Source organism: Sciurus vulgaris (assembly GCF_902686455.1).
Source record: "Sciurus vulgaris genome assembly, chromosome: 4".
In the NCBI taxonomy this organism is placed as follows: domain Eukaryota; kingdom Metazoa; phylum Chordata; class Mammalia; order Rodentia; family Sciuridae; genus Sciurus; species Sciurus vulgaris.
This window is the reverse complement of record NC_136464.1, coordinates 100,191,739-100,212,361: the sequence shown is the minus strand read 5'-3', so window position 1 is coordinate 100,212,361 and position 20,623 is coordinate 100,191,739. Positions and strand designations below refer to the sequence as shown.

The 20,623-nt window shown below is 41.8% G+C and overlaps 1 pseudogene across 1 annotated transcript; it reads left to right on the top strand.

Annotated features, from left to right (window-relative positions):
• The first annotated feature begins 275 nt into the window (after positions 1 to 275).
• On the top strand, positions 276 to 18,766 carry LOC306660273 (melanoma inhibitory activity protein 2-like; annotated as a pseudogene). The gene is made up of 5 exons: positions 276 to 897; positions 4,385 to 4,427; positions 15,337 to 16,234; positions 16,345 to 16,481; positions 18,720 to 18,766. The product of its transcript is annotated as a melanoma inhibitory activity protein 2-like (transcript).
• Positions 18,767 to 20,623: the final 1,857 nt, after the last annotated feature.

The window sequence follows — 20,623 nt, the reverse complement described above, 5'->3', positions numbered from 1 at the left end:
TGAATTCAGGGTCAAGGCCGTCATAAGAAAGGCTGAGATAGCGGAGGGGAGGGGCCGCGAATGTCACCGAGGGCAGTGAGGTCACAAAGCCGGTGGGTGGGGCATAGCAAAGGGGGAGGGGCCGGTTTCCCTGGCTCCCCACCAGCCTTGGGCATTCTGTTCCTAGTGATCGGCTTGGTTGCAAGGTGTAGGTTTGGGCTCCCACCCAAAGTCTGATGTCTCTAGCCAGTTTTCATGACTGGGAAGGATGTAGTTGCCAAAGTAGTTTGGGCTCGATGGAGGGGCCAAGGGCCGCTCCTCAGTCTTACTGGGACCTGGGTCTGGAAAAAATATTCAGGGTTGTGCCAGCGTTGCCTGAAGATGGAACACCAGGCCCTAATCCTGATACCTTTTGTCGGGAGCTGGTAATATGTACAGCTATTGGATTTTTTACTGTTCTCTTGTTTTTGTGGAGAAGTGTTCAGTCTGTTAGAAGCAGGCTTTATGTGAAAAGAGAAAAAAAAGCTTGCTCTAAAACTTTCTGAACGAATTGAAGAAAAATGTAAACTGCTTGATAAAGTTAGCCTTCTTCGAAAAAGAGCATGAAGGCTTACAGTTATCTTTAAAGGATGCCAATTGTGAGAAGGCATCAAAAGAAGTGCAACATTTGGAGATATACATGAAATGCTGAATTGTTCCAAATCTAAACTTGAGGATAAAATACTCTCTCTAGAAAAAGAGCTAAAAGAAGAGAAATCTAAATGTTCTGAACAGGATGAATCAATGGCAGATATAGCAAAATGGGTAAAGTCTCTAGTAGAGGAATCAAAATCCCTCAAATCACAAGTAGCTGAAGCTAAAACAACCTTCAGATTTCTTCAAATGAATGAAGAAGGACTTAAGGTAGCAATAAAAGAGGCTTTTTTTTTCTTTTTTTTTTTTATTGTAAACAAATGGGATACATGTTGTTTCTCTGTTTGTACATGGAGTAACGGCATGCCATTTGTGTAATCATAAATTTACATAGGGTAATGTTGTTTGATTCATTCTGTTATTTTTCCCTCCCCCTACCCCTCCCATCCCTCTTTTCCCTCTATACAGTCCTTCCTCCATTCTTGCCTCCCTCCCTAACCCTAACTCTAACCCTAACACTAACCCCTCCCACCCCCCATTATGTGGCATCATCCACTTATCAGCGAGATCATTCATCCTTTGGTTTTTTGAGATTGGCTTATCTCACTTAGCATGATATTCTCCAGTTTCATCCATTTGCCTGCAAATGCCATAATTTTATCATTCATTATGGCTGAGTAATATTTCATTGTGTGTATATATATATATATATATATATATATATATATATCATAGTTTTTTTATCTACTCATCAATTGAAGGGCATCTAGGTTGGTTCCACAATCTGGCTATTGTGAATTGAGCAGCTACGAACATTGATGTGGCTGTATCTCTGTAGTATGCTGATTTTAAGTCCTTTGGGTATAGGCCAAGGAGTGGGATAGCGGGGTTAAATGGTGAGTCCATTCCAAGTTTTCTAAGGAATCTCCACACTACTTTCCAGAGTGGCTGCACTAATTTGCAGCCCCACCAGCAATGTATGAGTGTACCTTTTTCCCCACATCCTCGCCAACACCTGTTATTGCTTGTATTCTTGATAATCGCCATTCTAATTGGGGTGAGATGGAATCTTAGGGTGGTTTTGATTTGCATTTCTCTTATTACTAGAGATGTTGCACATTTTTTCATATGTTTGTTGATTGCTTGTAGATCTTCTTCTGTGAAGCATCTGTTCATATCTTTAGCCCATTTGTCGATTGGGTTATTTGCATTCTTGTTGTAGAGTTTTTGAGTTCTTTATAGATTCTGGAGATTAGTGCTCTATCTGCAGTAGGATTGGCAAAGATTTTCTCCCACTCTTTAGGCTCTTTCTTCGCATTACTGATAGTCTCATTTGCTGAGAGAAAGCTTTTTAGTTTGAATCTATCCCAGTTATTGATTCTTGCTTTTATTTCTTGTGCTATGGGAGTCCTGTTGAGGAAGTCTGGTCCTAAGCCGACATGTTGAAGATCTGGACCTACTTTTTGTTCTATAATTTGCAGGGTCTCTGGTCTGATTCGGAGGTCCTTAATCCATTTTGAGTTGAGTTTCGTGCACGGTGAGAGATAGGGGTTTAATTTCATTCTGCTGCATATGGATTTCCAGTTTTCCCAGCACCATTTGTTGAAGAGGCTATCTTTTCTCCATTGCATATTTTTGGCCCCTTTGTCTAGTAGGAGAAAATTTGTATTTATTTGGGTTTGTGTCCATATCCTCTATTCTGTACCATTGATCTACCTTTCTATTTTGGTACCAATACCATGCCGTTTTTGTTACTATTGCTTTGTAGTAGAGTTGAAGATCTGGTATTGCGATACCCCCTACTTCACTCTTTCTGCTAAGGATTGCTTTAGGTATTCTGGGTTTCTTATTCTTCCAGATGAATTTCATGATTGTTTGTTCTATTTCTGTAAGGTACATCATTGGGATTTCAATTGGAATTGCATTGAATCTGTATAGCACTTTTGGTAGTATGGCCATTTTGACAATATTAATTCTGCCTATCCAAGAACATGGGAGATCTTTCCATCTTCTAAGGTTTTCTTTAATTTCTTTCTTTAGTGTTCTGTAGTTCTCATTGTAGAGGTCTTTCACCTCTTTTGTGAGATTGATTCCCAAGTATTTTATTTTTTTTGAGGCTATTGTGAATGAGGTAGTTTTCCTAGTTATTCTTTCCAAAGATTCATCACTTATGTATAAAAATGCACTAGATTTATGTGCATTGATCTTATATCCCACTACTTTACTGAATTCACTTACGAGTTCTGAAAGTTTTCTGGTGGAATTTCCTCGTTCCTCTGTCGCTGGCTCTTTGTGGTACAAAAATCCATGGATATTTGTCACCACCTGCAGCAACAACTTGCACAGGTCTTATGGATGGTGGAGTGGAAACTGAGGCACTTCTATCTTTCTCTTTAGTGCACTGCTTTCTTGCTTGTTTGTTTATAGAGGATAGAGGAAATGAGGTTTACTTGCTTTGAGAGGAGAGAGAGACTTTGCTTATCAGAGAGAAAGAGACTTTGCTTAGGAGAGACCTTGAGAGAAGGACAGACTTTGCTTAGAGCCCAGAGGAAGAGAGTTGCTATGCCTTAAAGTCCTGCATCCTGTGAACTAAGAGTACGTCTACCTAAGGTGCCCTAGTGATGCGTCTCAGTTCTCCGTTCTGTGATCTGCCTTCCGCTGCTGCCTGCTAGCTGCTGTGCCGTTTTTCCCTACTAGCTGCCATCGCGTGTTTCCTAGCTGCTTTCATGTTTGAGTCTTCTTCTACTACTTTTCTGCTAATGGCTGCTGTAGCGTGTTTTTCCCTCTGGCTGCTGCCGCGCATGTGTCTTCTTCTACTGCTTTTCTGCTAATGGCTGCTGTGCGTGTGTCTCGCTCCGCCTATGCTTATATCACCTCCAGGAGGCGGAGAGCAGGGCCACGCCTCCCACGCAAAGATTAGGCGAGATGCTCCGAGCAGGCAATTAGTGCTTGAGGACACATGCGCACACATTGTGTGCGTGGACGAGAAAATCACCTGAGTGTGCTTATGTCAATTAACCTCCTCACTGCCGATGTGATCAGGCGCCATCCCGGCGCCGCCAACACGGCCCAGCCCCCAACATTCCTCTAAGTATATAATCATATCATCAGCAAATAGGGATAGTTTGAGTTCTTCTTTTCCTATTCATAACCTTTTAATTTCTTTGGTCTGTCTAATTGCTCTGGCTAGAGTTTCAAGGACGATATTGAATAGAAGTGGTTAAAGAGGGCATCCCTGCCTTGTTCCAGTTTTTAGGGGGAATGCTTTCAGTTTTTCACCATTTAGAATGATATTGGCCATGGGCTTAGCGTAGATGGCCTTTACAATGTTAAGGAATGTTCCCACTATCCCTACTTTTTCTAGTGTTTTGAGCATGAAGAGGTGCTGTATTTTATCAAATGCTTTTTCTGCATCTATTGAAATAATCATGGGATTCTTGACTTTAAGTCTATTGATATTGTGAATGACATTTTTTCATTTCCTGATGTTGAACCAACCTTGCATCTCTGGGATGAAACCCACTTGATCATGGTGCACTATCTTTTTAACATGTTTTTGTATGCGATTTGCTAAAATTTTGTTGAGAATTTTTGCATCGATGATCATTAAGGATATTGGTCTGAAATTTTCTTTCCTCGATGTGTCTTTGCTGGTTTAGGTATCAGTGTGATATTGGCTTCATAGAATGAGTTTGGGAGGATTTCCTCCTCTTCTATTTCATGGAATACTTTGAGAAGTATTGGAATGAGCTCTTCTTTAAAGGTTTTGTAGAACTCGGCTGAGAATGCATCTGGTTCCGGATTTTTCTTTGTTGGTAGGCTTTTGATGACTTCTTCTATTTCATTACTTGAAATTGGTCTATTTAAATTGTGTATGTCCTCCTCATTCAGTTTAGGCAATTCATATGTCTCTAGAAACCTGTTGATGTCTTCGAAATTTTCTATTTTGTTGGAGTACAGATTTTCAAAATAGCTTGTAATTATGTTTTGTATTTCAATCGTGTCTGTTGTGATATTTCCTTGTTCAATCCGAATTTTAGTGATTTGGGTTTTCTCTCGTCTTCTCTTTGTTAGTGTGGCTAAGGGTTTATCAATTTTGTTTATTTTTTTGAAGAACCAACTATTTTGTCAATTTTTTGTATTGTTTCTTTTGTTTCAATTTCATTGCTTTCAGCTCTGAGTTTAACTATTTCCTGTGTTCTACTACTTTTGGTGTTGGTCTGTGTTGGGACTAATGACACGTTAACTAACTCAGGCTGACTCCTTACTCCCTGGCGAGTGAGCAAGATCAAGGCCTCAAAGGCGGTTTCAATAGTTAATGACGATGAACCGGACCACCGTCAGGGATTGGTTAACAGTAGTTCCGCGAACGTGATCAGCTCGTGCTAGTCTTATGGGACTCTTGCCTGCGTGAACCCCCCATGCCTTGCTGACCTTTAAGCTGGCCCCCACCCTACATAAAAGCTGTGTGATTTCCTCAACGAGTTCCTGCTGTGACGGGTCTCCCTGACGCGTCTGATTGTCCTCCACCCCGAGGGCTGGGAGCAGGCGGTCAGTCGGCTTTACCTATCCTGGTCTGACCTTGTTGGGGAGTGTCCCCTTCCCTTGCCGCTGGTCGAGAAGAGCAAGGGGGCTTAAGATCCCGACATCTGGCGCCCAACGTCGGGCCCCTCAAGGCTGAACCGCAGCCAAAGCGAAGAGGCAGTTTCGAAACCGAAAGTACCGGCAGATCGGGCCAAGCGAGTTCCGAGGTAAGGCATCCCCGAAAAGATGGGGCAAACACACACCACACGTGGTGACCCTGCGCTCTCAGCTCTTAGACTCATGCTGAAGAGTAGGGGCCTTGAGTGCTATGATACACAGGCGGAAAAAGCCCGGGACACCTTTACTCGGGTGGCCTCTTGGCTTCCCGCCGCTAATCTTTTTGACTGGTCCACATGGGATCGTGTAGAACAACTTGTTAGGAAGAGGGAAATCAATTTAGGGGAGGGTCCCCCATTGGGAGTCTGCCCTACATTATCCGCCCTTAAGGCCTGCTTCTCTCCAGGACCTTCCAAAGGGGGCTCCAAGTTTCTCCCCAAAGAGCCGCCACCTAAAGAACTGCCGGCTCCTCCCATTGAATCTCCTTCCAGAAACTTGCCACATAGTAAACAATGTTGGGAGAGCTTTAATGAGGAGCCCAATCCATCTCCATCCGGTCCTCCCAAGGTTGAGGGACCACGAGGGCAGCCAGCTTCTACACGTAGAGAGTGCCCACTACCGCCCCAGGGAGGCTCATTGCTGCCATCTTGTATTCTGGGGCTACATCAGACTCCAATGAAAGCCCTCGCCCTCCTCCTTCCGGATGGTGGGAAATCTTCCCAGCGGCCATTTTATGATACTGGGGGAGAAGGCACTGACTCTACCCTCCCCTCTCCCTGTATGGCCTTCCCTGGTAAATGCTAATCCAGGGGGTAACCGGCCTGCATAATGGTACCCATGGGAGGCACAAGATTTAAAGGAACTAAAGAAAGCTGTTTCAGAGGATGGGCCCAATTCCCCTTGGGCTGAAACCATCCTCCAGGGCCTCGCCCACCAGCAGTGCACCACTCACGATTGGAAGAACCTAACTAAAGCTGTCCTTCCTGGTCCTTTGTACTTAAAGTGGTGTGCCTTTTTTAATGAAGAATGTCATACTCAGGCTGAACGGAACCAGGCCGATAACCCTCATGTCCCGGTTACTTATGGGATGCTCTCGGGGTCCAGTGACCAATTCTGTACTGGCCTCTTACAGGCTGCCACCCCAGCCCCATATCAAGAACAAGTAAGAGCCCTAGGGTTGGCGGCATGGAAAAAGTTAGAGGAGGGCCCCTCAGAACCCCCCATCGCAGGAATTACCCAGAAGGCAACTGAAGACCTAGCAACCTTCATTGAAAGGGTAAAAAGAAGCCTGCAGAGAAAATTTCCTCCAGGGCCCCTAAGAGATCAATTTGTTAAAATGTTAGTTTGGGAAGGAATGACTACCAATCACAAATTGGCCTGTGCAGGGATGAAAGATCACTCCATGGGAAGGTGGATAGTGGCTACCAAAGATATTGGCACGCAAGCGCATCAGTCTCAATCCTTGGTTGCAGCCCTACAGGCCCAAACTGCCTCACTTGCTGAGGCTCTCACGGCAGCCTTGTCACGAGTCGGGGCTAAGGGCAAAGGAATATGTTATGGCTGCGGGCAACCAGGCCACTTCAACAGGGATTGCCCCACTGGTCGAATGTATTCTGAGGCTCTGCCCGGATGCTCTAGGGGTTCAGCTCAAAGTCCAGCCAGTTCAGCTCAAAGGCTGGCCACCCCCAAAACGCCTTGCCCAAGATGCAGAAAGGAATTCCATTGGCAGAAGGATTGCAAATCTAAATTCGACATTGAGGGGAAACCTTTAAACTAATCAGGGGGCACCCTCCAGCCCGCTCACAGAAAGGAGGTTTCTCCCCCAATAGTCCCCCTAAGGCACATTGGACTGTTCCCATTGTCCCCGGGGTCAGTAAGGTCTATGCTTGTCTACCAATTGGCTGACCTTATAATTAAAGGCAGGGATACTGCCCTTAGGCACTGTGGAAAAGAGCCTAATGTTTTGACAGTGCCCTATCGCCTGTCGGATTTTGAATGGGTTCAAAGGAATAACAATAGAGTATCCTGTGCACTGGAGGGTTTCTTAGGGAAGATTGATTGCCATTATGGGTCTACCAAATGGGTGTCCTCATTTTCAAAACTAAAATGGGCACCCCCTACTTTTTTCCACTAAACCCCTCCCTAAAGCTGTAAATGTATTCACAGATGGAGGGAAAAAAGGGATCTGCTGTAGTAATTTACCCCCCCTCCCAGATTAGTGAAACAGGAAGTAATTACCCATTTTGAACCAGTTATTGGGTCAGCACAATTTAAGGAGTTATATGCAATTGCTATGGCCCTAACTCAAGTACAAGAACCCATGAATCTTTTCTCAGACAGCCTATGTGTGGTAAACCTGCTACCTACATTGGTCTCTTTATATATCAAGTTAGATAAAAATCCTATTACTCCCTTGATGATCCAGGTGCGGTCCTTGTTAAAGGAGTGTGCTGAACCCATATTCTTACAGCATCTAAGAGGACATCAAAATCTACCTGGCTCCCTTGCACAAGGCAATGCTGTGGCCGACCAGTTAGCCACATCAGGGACCTCAATAGCTACGGCCCAACCTCAACAGGACTTACAACTAGCCCAAGGCCTTCATGACCTGACCCATTTAAATTGGAGAGGGTTACATCATAAGTTTCCTTTGGTCCCTGTAAAGAACTTTAAAAAGAATGTAAGAACCTGCAAATCTTGCCTACCTTTCTTACAGGTTCCACCTCTCCAATCCCCTGGGGTAAACCCCAGAGGTCTAAAACCTAACATTATCTGGCAAACTGATGTAACTCATTATGTACCATTTGGAAAATTAAAATATATATTCATGTCTATTGATACTTACTCCCATGCCTGCTGGGCCACTGCTCACTCTGGTGAAAAGGCCAAGCACGCTGAAAGCCATTTCTTACAATGTTTTGCCATTTTAGGCTTGCCTCAACAAATCAAAACGGGTAATGGACCCTGTTTTACAAGTAAATCATTACAAGAATTTTTCAACAATTGGCATATTAAACACACTACAGGAACCCCATATAATCCAAAAGGACAAGCCATAATTGAAAGATATAATAAAACTTTAAAAAGTCAACTAATAAAACAAAAAGGGGGAAATAACCCCCATGATCAATTAAGGACAGCAATGCTTACATTAAATATTTTAAATTTCTCAAAAAATCAGCCTTTAACTGCCTTCCAATGACACTGGGCCAATCAGGTGCCTTACCTGAAAGTTGAAGTTGAATGGAAAGATCCATTAACTGGGTGCTGGCGTGGTACTGATCCACTAATAAGTGCTGGCAGAGGTTTTGAATGTGTATTCCCAATTGGAGAACCAAATCCTATCTGGGTGCCCGCCAGGAACCTCAAATACCATCAACCAGAACAGTATAATTCACCCAAGAGCACACCCTCTTGAGGTATGTTTACCGAAAGTATTCTAAAATCCCTCCTCCTCCTCCAACTTTGACTCAGCTGTTTCTGCTTCCATTCCCCAGCCCAGCCCAGCCCAGCCCAGCCCACCTAGTCCTCCTGCCACGAGGTCCCACATATACCGGTGTGGAGGGAGTAACCAGCCCAACCATCAGTGGAATGTCCTAGTAAGGAATATAATATAGTACCCCAGTCCCCACAAGTATTGGGAGATAATTGTTTCACAATTTTTTGCATCCAAACCTGAATTGATTACTAACCAGGAATAAGGGTTAAAATGCCCTAGGCATCAAGTTTCTGCTAGAACATTTTGGCCCCTTTCAGATCCAAATCTCAGTCAAAGCTTACATTGAAATGCAAATAGGGAAAGCCTGAAGGCTCAGTAGGAGACCGGTCTCAAATCCAAAAGAAAAAAAAAAAAAAAAGTCTTGCCTGAACTCCAGCAAAAGTAAATGTTATGGTGCTTTACTAAAGTAATTAACGGCCGTATCATTTTTCCAGGACTCTTGTTTTTTTTGAATTCTACATTTTTTTTGAGCTCATGACTTTTTGATCAGTTCTTTTTTTATTCAACTAGAGTTTTTGAACATCCGTTACATTGCAATGGAGAGTCACCTATAAGTTATAAGGCCTTTGATTTTGTGTTATGTGTATGTCGTGCTGTCTGGTGTCACGTTTTGTCTGTATCAAAACTGAATGCTCCTAAAATTAAAATTTAAAAATGGATCTAAATACTTTTAACTCACGTGATTTAAAAAGGTTCAATTTAAATTGGGTAAACTAATAGAAGTAAAATGTCTTGAAAATAACTCGCAAGTCTCTAGGTGGTCAAACTAATAAAATGTTGATGTTAATAAAATGTCTAACATCAATTTTTCTAGGACTTTCCTCCAACAAGAAAAAGCTGGCAAATACTGTTCAGGACACTTGTCTGATATCTTGGTTTTTACAAAATAAGTGAATTAGAGTTGACATGCATGGGATTACTCAAATGTGTTTGTAGAAAAAATTGTTTTGTGTCATCACTAAACTAAAAACAAGGTTACTAAAAGTTATGTCCTAACAGGTATAATTCTATGTACAAAGGGTTCTAAAGGTTTCAACTGTGTTTCAATTAGAGTACTATAAATAACAAAATATTTAATCTTATTAAAATGGAGTAATTTATATAAATTAAGAAATTTCATAAGAGTTGTTTCAGAATGTGAACAAAAAGGGGTCAACAGGAAAAAAAAGTAAAAGGTTCTAGATATGGAAATATATTTAGTGAAAAACAAAATGTTTCTGGGTAAGAAAGTGCTTATGTGATAAAATACATGAGGGTCTAAATAAGTGCTAAGAAAGTCTGTAAAGGGCAAGTTTCAATAAGTTTGCATGTAACTAAGTTGGTTGTATGTATGTGACACAGTTAAAGCTATTTAAGGTTTTTTTCCTAAGGTGAAATACTAATGTTCTGATATAAACCAAAGTTTAATCTATATGGTAAAATGACAAGGATTTGAAACACTAATTTACTTTTAACTTTGTGTCTATTAAGTTTTATTCTTTAGAACAATTAGTCTTAAAAATTGGGGTATACAATTATGGTTAAAGAACTGTTAAGAGTATTGTACTATGTTACAGAGTCTAAATTTTTCTTTAAAAAACTAAATTTGGTAAGATAAAAATGTCAAGGTAATTGTGAAATGGTCACTCTTTATATATTAAATGTGTTCATATTTTCCAGGTATACAAGTTTTTAAAGCAGGGAATTTATCAAGCTGCTATTCTCCAAACTAAACTTGTCTGTAATAGTAATTTTAAACTTAAAAAGAGTAAATTTTATTGGGGATTTATTTCTATCATTTAATGTTCTATTATAGGACCTATCATCAATAGGGCATATGTAAAATTTGTTAAATGTATTTCTGGAGGTTATTGAGATCCTGATTTGTTTAAAGGTTAAACATAAAAACATTTTGTCACTTTGCCACACAAAAGGAACATTAAAAGCTCTCTCAGCATTTCTTTAGTTCATGTTTAGATACAATGTTAAATTGGGTTAACTAATGTTCATATAGACTCAGGAGTCAATATATGTAAACTTCTTAAAATGACATTTAAGATTGTAATGTGCGGTAGCAAAAATGGGACAACAGTGATTGAGATTGGGGTCTCTGACCTCATGACTTTGGACAGTGGACTTCTTTGAGAGCTACACAGAGCTCCTAACATTGCACTTTGCAGGTCTATCATCTTAGATCTACAGGCTCAACTTGATTCTTTGGCCACTGTTGTCCTGCAAGATCGTCGTGGTTTGGATCTGCTAATGGCGAAGGAAGGAAGGCTTTGCCTGTTCCTTGGTGAGAAGTGCTGTTTCTACGCCAACTGCTCTGGCATTGTACAAGATGAAATCAAAAGCCTACAAGAAGATCTGGAACATCGTAGGAGCGAGCTCCACTCTAATTTCCTCTGGACTAGGTTACACGGTGGCTCCCCTACCTCCTCCTGCTTATAGGACTGCTAATCACCATTATCCTTGTGTTCACCTTTGGGCCTTGCATAATCAATAAGCTTATCCATCTCCTGAAGAGCTAGGCTAAGTCTGTGCAGCTCATGGTGGTCCGACAGCTTTATGCCGCCCTTCATAATGATGATTGGGAGCCCTATGGGATCATGGATCACTCGTATCAGGACACTGGGGTCTAAGTGTCTGTCCCTTAAGCCCTGCTCCTCCTGAGGGGCCCGCCTGAAGTGCTAAGGTGGTAGCCAATGATGGGTAAGATTCATGGGGAGCTCATACCGACCTAAGACAGGAAATGAGGACTAGAGCCTCATTGTCCAATGACGGGTAAGGATGTTGCTCTGCCGTGGACAACCTAAGGCACACCTTCGAGTAAGGCGGACCCCCAAACTGCTAGGGTGATGGTCCATGATGGGTAAGACCCTTCCAGGGGCAACCTAAGACAGACACACCCTTAATATAAAACAAAAAAGGGGGATATGTTGGGACTAATGACACGTTAACTAACTCAGGCTGACTCCTTACTCCCTGGCGAGTGAGCAAGATCAAGGCCTCAAAGGCGGTTTCAATAGTTAATGACGATGAACCGGACCACCGTCAGGGATTGGTTAACAGTAGTTCCGCGAACGTGATCAGCTCGTGCTAGTCTTATGGGACTCTTGCCTGCGTGAACCCCCCATGCCTTGCTGACCTTTAAGCTGGCCCCCACCCTACATAAAAGCTGTGTGATTTTCTCAACGAGTTCCTGCTGTGACGGGTCTCCCTGACGCGTCTGATTGTCCTCCGCCCCGAGGGCTGGGAGCAGGCGGTCAGTCGGCTTTACCTATCCCGGTCTGACCTTGTTGGGGAGTGTCCCCTTCCCTTGCCACTGGTCGAGAAGAGCAAGGGGGCTTAAGACCCCAACAGGTCTGTTCTTCCTTTTCTAGGGCTTTGAGCTGTAGTGTTAGGTTGTTTATTTGTTGAGTTTTACTTCTTTTATTGAATGCACTCCATGAAATAAGTTTTCCTCTAAGTACTGCTTTCATAGTGTCCCAGAGATTTTGATATGTTTTTTTGTTCTTGTTTACCTCTAAGAATTTTTTTAATTTCCTTCCTAATATCTTCTGTTATCCATTCATCATATAATAGCATATTGTTTAATCTCCAGGTGTTGGAGAAATTTCTGCTTTTTACTCTTTCATTTATTTCTAATTTTAATCCATTATGATCTGATAGAATACAAGATAGACTATCTTCTTGTATTTGCTAACATTAGCTTTGTGGCATAATATATGGTCTATTTTAGAGAAGGATTCATGTGCTGCTGAGAAGAAAGTGTATTCGCTCTTGGTTGGATGATATATTCTATAATTGTTAAGTCTAAATTATTGATTGTGTTATTGAGATCTGTGGTTTCTTTATTCAAATGTTGTTTGGAAGATCTGTCCAGTGGTGAGAGAGGTGTGTTAAAATCACCTAGTATTATTGTGTTATGGTCTACTTTGTTTCTGAAATTGAGAAGGATTTGTTTGACATACATGTATGAGCCACTATTTGGGGCATAGATGATTATGATTGTTATGTCTTGCTGATTTATGCTTCCCTTAAGCAGTATGAAATGTCCTTCTTTATCCCTTCTGACTAACTTTGGCTTGAAACCACATTATCTGAAATGAGGATGGGTACTCCAGCTTTTTTGCTGAGTTCATGTGCATGGTATGTTTTCCCCCATCCTTTCACCTTTAGTCTATGGGTATCTCTTTCTATGAGGTGAATCTTGCAGGCAACATATTGTTGGATCTTTCTTTTTAATCCAATCTGTCAGTCTATGTCTTTTGATTGATGAGTTCAGGCCATTAACATTCAGGGTTATTATTGAGATATGATTTGTATTCCTGGTCATTTGGCTCATTTTAAAAATTTTATTATTTGACAATTCCTTTAGGATAATTCCTCCTTTTGCTGATTTGCTTCTTTGTTTTTCATCTATTCCTCATGGAATATTTTGCTGAGAATGTTCTGTAATGCTGGCTTTCTTTTTGTAAATTCTTTTAGCTTTTGTTTATCATGGAAGGATTTTATTTCATCGTCAAATTTGAAGGTAAGTTTTGCTGGGTATAAGATTCTTGGTTGGCATCCATTTTCTTTCAGGGCTTGAAATATGTTGTTCCAGGCCCTTCTAGCTTTTAGGGTCTGGATTGAAAAATCTGCTGATATCCGTATTGGTTTCCCCCTGAAAGTAATTTGATTCTTTTCTCTCAAAATTCTGTCTTTATTTTGTATGTTAGGCATTTTCATTATAATGTGCCTTGGTGTGTGTCTGTTGTAATTTTGTGTATTTGGAGTCCTATAAGCCTCTTGAATTTGATTTTCCGTTTCATTCTTCAGATTTGGGAAATTTTCTGATATTATTTCATTGAATAGATTGTTCACTCCTTTGGTTTGTTTCTCTAAGCCTTCCTCAGTCCCAATAATTCTTAAATTTGGCATTTTCATGATATCCCATAGTTCTTGTAGATTCTGTTCATGAGTTCTTACCATCTTCTCTTTGTTCAACTTTGTTTTCAAGGTTAAATATTTTGTCTTCAATATCTGAGGTTCTGTCTTCCAGCTGTTCTATCCTATTGGTTACGCTTTCCATGGAGTTCTTAATTTGGTTTATTGTTTCCTTCATTTCAAGGATTTCTGTTTGGTTTTTTTTTCAGTATCTCTAACTCTTTATTGAAATGATCTTTTGCTTCCTGTATTTGCTCTTTTAACTGTCGATTGGTGCAATCATTCAATGCCTGCACTTGCTCTTTCATCTCATCATTTGCTTCCCTGATCATTTTAATTATGTACATTCTGAACTCCCTTTCTGTCATTTCTTCTGCCATGCTGTCATTGGGTTTTATTGATGTAACATCTAGATTTGTTTGGGGCATTTTCTTTCCTTGTTTTCTCATATTGTTCAGGTATCGGTGGACCGCTGAGATATTGCAGATTTCCTCTATTGACTTATAATGTCCCTGAATATTTCTAGTATATCCCCTCTTAGCCTTCAGTAGCCTGAAGTCTTGGAGGAAGTTGATAATGCGGTGCTCCACAAGGAAGCTGCCTCTCTAGGGGTGGTGGCCTTCAGGTGGGGTATATTCCTCCACTTGTGCCTCCACTTGTTGACCAATGGTCATCCAAAGGGGAACTAGTCTGCAGGCTGAGGCAAGGCCTGTTTGGGCCTGTGTCTCTGGTTTTACCGACCTTGTGGGAAAACCTCACCCGGCAGGGAAGACTCACCCAGTGGGGAGGTCTCACTGGTCAGTTCTCCTCCTAGAGGTTCCCCTCAATCCACAACTACCACCTGGGCTGGGCTGCCTTCCTCTGCAACGTTCCCAGAGGCCCAGACCTACCTCCTGGGCCTGGGAGCCTGACCCTTCGCAGACGAGTCTCCTTAGGCTGCCTCTCCTCAGAGAATCTGCCTACAGTCCTGGAACCTTCGCTCCACCCCTCAGCTTGTGTCTGTGCGGCTCTTCCACCAAGAAGCCGCCTAGGTCCTGGGACCCTGCTCTGCACCTAATCGCCTAGTTATGCGGCCCCTCCTCTGAGCAGCCACCTGGAACCCCATACAGTCGCTCCGAGTCCCAGTGACCTGCTGCACGCCTCTTTCTCCGGGCAGCCACTCGGTGTTCCGGTGCGGTCGCTAGGAGTCCAAGCAACTCACTGCATACCTCCTCCTCCGGGCACCCACCTGGAGCTCTGGTGCAGCTGCTCTGAGTCCAAGCGACCCACAGCACTCCTCCTCCTCCTCCAGGCAGCCCCCCGGTGTTCAGGAGCAGTCTCTCTGAGTCCAAATAGCTCACTGCGCACCTCCTCCTCTGGGCAGCCACCCGGAGCCATGGTGGGTTGCTCCGAGTCCCAGCGTCGTGCTAAGCGGCCTCCTCTACAATGCTCCCAGTTGTCCAAGTTCACTGCTCCAGTGCGGGGAGGGTTATCTCGTTGTGCAACTCTACTTCACAAAGTTCCCTGTGTTCCAGGACTACTGCCCCATCCGGGATGCCTCCCCAATGGGAGAGACTCACCCGGTGGCTTTGAGTTGATCCCAAGTCTCTCAATATCTCCTTTTCTTGAATCCTGAGTCCTGGAGCATCATGAAATGCAGCCACCCTCTAGTCCACCATTTTGAAAACCTAAAGGAGGCTTTGAAAATTCCCAACTGCAGGAAAGTCAGAAACACCTTTTACAAGAAGCTGAAGTATGGAAGGAAAAAGTGAGTGACCTTAATAAACAGAAAATAACATTTGAAGACTCTAAAGTACAGGCAGAACAAGTTCTGCGTGATAAAGAAAATCACATTAAGTCTCTGATCGAATGCTTGCTAAAGATGAAAGATCAGGCTCCTGTGCTTGGAGAAGACCTAACAGATGATGGTAACTTGGAGCTGGAGATGAAGAGTGAATCAGAAATTGGTGCTCACTTAGATAATCAGCCAAAGGAATCTTTGAAGGAACTGGTTTATGCTGCTGAGTTAAATGCCTCTTTAGAAACCTTAGAAGGAGAAAGAAGTCAAATTTATACTTTACTATCTGAAGTAGAGAAAACTAAAGAAGATCTTATAGAACATATTAAAAATCTTCAGACTGAACAAGCATCTTTGCAGTCAGAAAATACACAGTTTGAAAATGGGAATCAGAAGCTTCAACAGAAATTTAAAGTAAAGATGGAACAGTATCAAGAAAATGCAATGAAACTCCACAGGAAATTTAGAGGAAAAGTGCCTGTCAGAGGAAGAGGAGAGGTTTTCCAAAGTTGATAAAAAGATCAGCCATGCAGCTAAAGAGCTGGAGACCTATAGAAAGTGAGCCAAAGATCTTGAGGAAGAATTGGATGCAACCATTCATTATTACCAGAGGCAGAATGTTTCCTACGAGAAAAAAGCACATGATGATGCCTTGGCAGCTTGGAGTGCTGAGAAAAACCTCAAGTATTTAAAGATAGTAAATGCTCACAACAGACAAAAATTAACTGAAATGGAGTTTAAATTTAAACTTTTAAAAGAAGAACCTTATGCATTTGATGTTTCGAATACAAAGGGCAGTCCCCATATGGTCCCTCACCATTGAGTGGACCTTCATGTGAAATGAGAGCTTTTCCTTTGGAAAAGAAGGGTCCACTCAGATTGTCACCTTTACATCCAGGGGAAGGAGGAAGAGGCTCAAGAGGCCCAGAGAATCCTCTGGACCATCAGATTAGCAATGAAAGAAGAGAATCAAGCTATGATAGGATCCTCATAGAGCACCTGCTGACATTGGGCCCCTGTCATCGCCAGGGGAACCGGAAGGTAAGAGGATGATCCCTCCATCAGGCCGACCATATTCTGATTCACCTTCTCTTCTACAAAGGCAAGATGGATATTATTCTAATTATGGTAGACCATCAGGATCAGGAGAACCGCCTCCAATCCAATGTAAATGTCTATTCACTGAGGTGTTTTCCTCATTATCCTCCGACAAGAGCTGAATTCCCCCCCACCCCCACATTCTGAAAGTAGAAGCAGTAGGAACTTCAGGGTTGATTCCACCTTCAAATGAGCCTGCTATTGAACATCCAGAACCACAACATGAATCCTGACAATATTTTTGATCTCTCTTCAAAGTATGACTTATATCTCATTTTTAGTTTAAATAACTGCTTTTAGTTATTATATTTTTGCTCCAACCGAAGCTTAATTAAATTAGAATTCTGAGGATAATATTGTATAAATAAAGATGATTTCAATATAAAAAAAAAGAGAGTCTGAACATGGCATCTTTCAGATCCTTAATGTGTAGCTCCGTGGCAGAGCACCGAGATACTATGCTGATATTGCTACACTTTGACTTTCCCAATCCAGGTAATACAAACATGAGTTTTCTCAGTCATTTTAGTTTTGCTTCCTTTGCAAAATTTTCCAAGACCTTTTGTGTTGTCTTAAACTTTAAAAATTGTATCTGTTTATGAAGCCTACATAAAGATTGTTCTAGATTCTGGGTTATGTTCATTGTATGTAAAGAAGAGAAATGATGAATGAAAATGGAAATAAGAAACAAGTTATGATAAGTTAATAGGCACCAGGAGTCCCAGAGTTAGGTGTACCCGTTAGCTTGTGCCTTCATAATTTCTCATGAAAATGGAAGGACCTACAAGGGAGGTTTAGGTGCAGATTTACCTGGGTGTTGTTTTGGTTTGTTTGCTGGTTTGTGTTTTGTGGTGCTGTAGCTCAAATCCAGCTCCTTGTGCAGGCATGACAAGCACTCTACCTGCCGCTGAGCTACACCCCCAGTTCCTGAAGTCTGAGTTTGAATTGCAATTCCTTTACCTGCTTGTGTAACTTTGGGAAAATGACCTATTGTCTTTGAAACTTACATTCTCCTTCCAAAAAACTGGGATGATTAAAAACTCACTGGATTAAAGTGAGTGACATTTGTGGCCATAGTTATGCCACAGATGTCCCACATAGGGCATTTGCTCCTTTCTCCTCCCAAGTGTCCCTTCTTCCCTGGGACCACTTCAGTAGCATCCTAGCCAAAATCTTGGGCCTTCAACCTGTTCCTCTTTGATCCAGTCTCTGAACAACACTTTCCAACTCTAAAAGATAGCATGCATGAATCTCCTGGGGGTGGTTGTTAAGATGCAGGTAGATATAAGTAGATCTTAGTGGGGTCTGAGATTCTGGGAGTCCCCAGACAATTCTGCTGTGGCTGTCCTTTGGGAGTAGCAAAGTTCCACTGACCCTGGAAATGAATTGAATTCATATTCTCTGTGTGTGTGTGTTCCTGGGGGTTGAACCTAAATCTTTGTGTGGGCTAAGCAAATCCTCTATGACTGAGCTGTACTTCCAGTCACATGAATGCATATCCTTTCTTTCCAAACTCACGACAGATACTCTAAGCTTCAGTAGTTGACTCTGTAGTAGACACCTAAGTAGAGAAGCTCCAACACACGCTCACTCTTTGGTCTCCCTAAGCAGTTCCCTCTCACTCCTAGAGTCTCTTGGCTATTGCAAATGGATGTGTCTTATCTCATTTTATTCTTGCCTCAAGTTTTGAATATGATGCTTGACCTCCTTCCCACAATTTCAACCTTTGCTTTGTTAGTGATTTCAGTTTTACACATATGATGTTGCTCTGGCTACTGTTGCCAAACCCTGAGTAAGTAGGAATAGTCATGTTCTAAGAGAGAATTTAGACAATTGCTTCAGACCATAGTGTAGGGCAATGGCTGCCAACCCTTCATTGGTATAAGATTGTACGTGGACAATAACCTATCGCCTGACCAGTGCTGCCTATGCAAGCTTCCCAGAATGTTCTCTGGATTGTTTACAGCACAGTTGTGCAACATGTGGTTTGGACTTAGGTATATCTCTACCCAGTGATATTTCTCTTTCTTTTAAATAAAAGGAAGCACAATGCAGTACTCAAGATCACAGACTAGAGGCCAGTTGCCTGGATTTGCTCATGGTTCAGCACCTTCTAGCCCTGGGTGATCTTGGAAAAATTACTTGGTATAATGATTTGAATGTGCCTCTTCCAAAATTCAGGTTTTGCCAATGTGACAGAATTTGGAGGAGAGTTCTCTAAAAGGTGATTAGGCCAACAAGATCCCTTCCTCTTGGATGGGATTAAGACTTTTATTAAAAAGATTAGCTGCTCTTCAGCTTTCTGCTGTATGAGGAAACATTGCTCTTGTCCTCCAGAGGATGCAGCCTTCCTCAACTAACCAAATGTTGGCACCTCATTCTCAGATTCCCTAGTCTCTGGAATGGTGCAAAAAGAAATTTTTGTTCTTTAAAAATTTCCCATCTCAGGTATTTTTTTATAGGAGCAGAAAATGAACTAAGACATTTAACCTGGCTATGCATCAGAGTTCTCCTGTTTTAGTGAGATAATCATACTAAGAAGATTAAATGAATTAATATTTGCAAAGCACAATGCCTGGCACTTAGTAAGTGCTTGTGATATGTTTTTGTCCTGAAGTTCACAGGAGAACTACTTTTTATTCTGTGAGAGCACTTGTGTGAGATGTTTTTTAGGAACTTGGTTTTGATTAGTTATTGGCATTAACATCATATTGTTAATAAAAAGATCCACTAACTTTTCTACTGTCAGCAGTCAAAGTGACAGAACTTGGGTATTTCAGAAAAATTCACTGCAGAGTAAAAATCCTGCATAGATAGCAAAAATCTGCTGCCCTGAGTTGTGCGAACTCTGCTCGGGCTACTCCTTGTGAACTCTGTTCTTATGATCACCAGGAAGTGGTACAGTGACCATGACAGCTTTCCTGCAGGGGGCAGTAATGGTTCTGAAGGAAGGCTTGCCTTGTTCTGATTAAATAATGGTGTTGTTCAGTTAGTGAAAGGCATTAGGGAGTGCTGGGTGGAGTAAATGCCCTTGTAGAAGTGTCAGGAACTGCAGGAGGGTAGGAGAAGGGAGTGGACTGCAGGGAAGAAAGGAGATTCTGTGTAGGTATGATGGCTTCCTGGGCTGCTGGGCATGAATGCACCTGTGAGCCTGAGCATCTGTATTTGATGACCCTGGGTCTTCTACCGAGGCACTCAACGTCTCTGCAGCCCAACTGTCTAAAGGTTGTGTCCTGCAGAGTTTCCTTCGAATAAATCAGGAAGTTTTCAGGTTTCATAGTCCCTTATATGATTTGCCACTCTAATCACCCACAGACTAGCTCATTAGAGCCATTACTATAGACAAGTATAATCTGAAGTTTGATCTCCTTACTAGGATCTTCCTTACTAGGACCTTCTCTTCAGGAAACAAGTTAAAATTCTATAGTCTACACACCTACTCTTTTAGGGGGGAGGGGTTACTGGGGATTGAACCCAGGGGCATTTTACCACAGAGCTGCATCCCCAGCCCTTTTTTATTTTTAATTTTTGAGACAGGGTCTCAGTAAGTTGCTCAGAGTCTCATTAAGTTGCTTAGGGCCTTGCTGAATTGCTAAGGCTGGCATCGGACTTGTGCTCCTCCTGCCTCAGCCTTGTGAGTCCCTGGAATTAAAGGTATGTATCAACTCATCCTGTTCCACTATAGATCAATAGCCATTAGATTTGAGGGTTTTGTTGTTTGTTTTTTATAACATTTAACAGGAATAAGTTATGCCCAAATATCATATTTCTTCATGTTATAAATCAAATTAGAAATATCACATTTCAGTTTCTAAATCTTATTGAAAACATCACATTTCTTTATTTTCAAAAATTAAATCCTAAGAAATCCTTCAAGATAGTGTTTAAAGGAGAAATTTAGACCTTCCTTACATTTATTGGCAAGAATTCCAAACTGCTACACCTACCAAACTAACAATAGAAGGACATTTTCATATTAGTTGAGTAAAGCATAGCCATCAGAGAAGAGAAGCATCATACTTAGTAATAAAACAGTAAAGTTTTCTCATTAAAGTCAGAAACATGATGAATGTACTTATTATAGT